This window comes from Lottia gigantea (genome assembly GCF_000327385.1).
Source record: "Lottia gigantea unplaced genomic scaffold LOTGIsca_2168, whole genome shotgun sequence".
In the NCBI taxonomy this organism is placed as follows: Eukaryota; Metazoa; Mollusca; class Gastropoda; family Lottiidae; genus Lottia; species Lottia gigantea.
The window spans coordinates 969-3593 of record NW_008708525.1 but is presented as its reverse complement, the minus strand read 5'-3'; positions in this window follow the sequence as shown (position 1 = coordinate 3593).

Genomic DNA, 2625 nt, shown 5'->3' with positions numbered 1-2625 from the left:
CTAAAAATTATTGAGTGAATCATGTCATATCTTTGATCAGTTGAGGATTAGGTTTCGGGGAAGGGAGGGTTTGATTCTCCTAAATGTACAGGCCTAGGGTGGAGCAGACACTTTATTTAGAAATTAGGATTAAGGGTCTTGATATTGGGTTTTCTTCTGTTCTTATTCTGATCTGAAATTAGAAAAAATAACTCGCCCGATGGGCGAGAAGTATAGTATCTGTTATGTACTGATTGTTTTTAGTTTACTATGAACAATATTATCATTTAAGTTCTTATTTTTTGAATATGCAACTATCATTTTCTGCTTATAGACATGGGGGAATTTCTCTTGAAGGCTCTTATAGTGGGCATGAACTATCTTGCTTGCTCGATTGCTGGTTGTATTAAACGGGACAACAAAGGGTGCTATGCCTACATTATGATGAATATTTAGTCCTATAGGTCTTGCTGTATTCAATGTCTCAATCCAATGGGCCTCCCTAGATTGACGGAATTTGGTAGTTTCATCTTCGGGCAAGTCAATTTCTATACGCTCAATTGGGATTAGGGTGAGATCGTCTATTGAATGGTCGTCGAGGTTGAAATGATTAGAAACAGGCTTGTCTTTCTTTAATTTGATGTCTGACCTATGAGCATTAAAGCGAGTTCGTAAATTATTCTTAGTTTCTCCTACATATTGTTTGGGGCATTTCTTGCATGAAATTAAATATATTACATTCGAATGTTCACATGTTAGATGTTCCTGGATCGGGTACCTTTTATTCGTAGAGTTGCTTACAAAATAATGAGTTTCTGATATAAAGGGACATGTTTTGCATCTACTGGACAAACATGGAGCACTTCTTAAACCTGGAGGTACTTCGGCATAAAGTCTGTTTTTAGCTGCTATCTGTGCTAAGTTGGAGGTATATATACCTGTAGATGTTCGATAAAAATCAATATCGAAAAACCAAAACTTTCAATTCATCAAAATAAGATTAATGATTCAAAAGAACAAATATCCTTAGTAGCTGTACAAGTTTTTATTATTTTACCTGAAATAATTATAACAGATAATAAAAAATACTGCCTGAGAAACCTATTGGTAATCTTTATCACTTTCCATCTTTTGCTTTATCAGAAGTTCACTTAATTTAATTACCTAAAAATGGAACTCGAAAGTAGACAAAACTACATGATAGAAAAACAAAACGAACTAAAAGAAAAACTAAAACAATTCAACAAATGTAGAAAAACATGGAGTAGAATCGATTCCGTTTTCAAAACATTAAGTACAGTTTTAACAATAGGGATAACGGTGGCAACAGCCGTAACCGGTGGATTAATGCTTCCGATCATCGTCCCAACTGTATTAGCCGCGTTCACTGCCGTTCAAACTTCATCTTATGGTTTGATAACTTTAGGTTTTACATCAAAACAGAAAGCTCATTATAAAAGGAAAACAGAAATTTTAAATACATATCTTAATAAATTGTTTATATTTTTCGAATGATTGAGAGAAGATAAGAACATAACCATTGAAGAATTAGAAGAATTCAATGAAATTTTAGATAAATTTGATGTAGAAATATCATCAATAAAAGTTAAAAATTCCTAGTTAAAAATAGTTGCTTTAAAAATATGAATAAAATTGATAAATTTATATCAAGTGAACTTTTTTCCAATGTTATTAAGCATATCGCTGACGAATTTTTATCATTTAACGGACAAATTGAATTAGGTGGAAAGATAACTCAGGATGGAAAATACATACAAGACATAAAATTTGTAGGTTTTGATACCATGACTTTTGTCAATTTCTTCATTGCGCTGGATAATAAATCGAATGGCCTCCGATTGGTATTTCACAGGAAAAATGATTTTCCGTAAAAACAATTTCAAAGAAATAAAAAAGGGTAGTGGTGTTCTTGTGGATTGATCACTTTAGGTTTTTACATCAAAGCTCATTATAAAAGGAAATTTTAATAAATTATTCATTTTTTTTCGAGAGAAGAACAGGTAAAGAAATATTCCTAGTTAAAAATAGATACTTAAAAAAGAATGGATAAAATTGGAAATTTAAACGAACCATTATCTAAAACATATTTTTCATTGATATTCAATTCAATACCTAATATATTTTCAACCAAATTTAGTGAAAAAGACAAAGAAGAATTTGAATATATAATTGATGATGTAGCTGAAGTTTTTGAAAAAGAGGAGAATGAAATTAAAATATCAACCTCAATTATGCTTTTTTCAGAATTAATCAAGAGAATAACTATTCTATTTAAGTATTATAAAATTAAAGGCCAAATTGAAATAAATGGTCAAATAAATCAAAAAGGAAAACACAAACAAGACATGAAATTAACTGGATTCAATGCTCAAACTTTCCAGATTATTTATTCAAAGATGCATGAAACCTCTGATACATCTGATTGGTATTTTACAGGAGAGATTATTTTGCGCAAAAATAATTTAAGAATAGTAGAAAGATCAAAAAAGGGAAGTGGGGTTAACCTACTTAAAAAGATAAATGAATACATAGGAAAAAATTGTTACATACCAACCGATTGTTATTGTTTTATAAAGTGTGTAAATTACATCACGAACACGGATTTAACAAAGGAATTTCAAGATT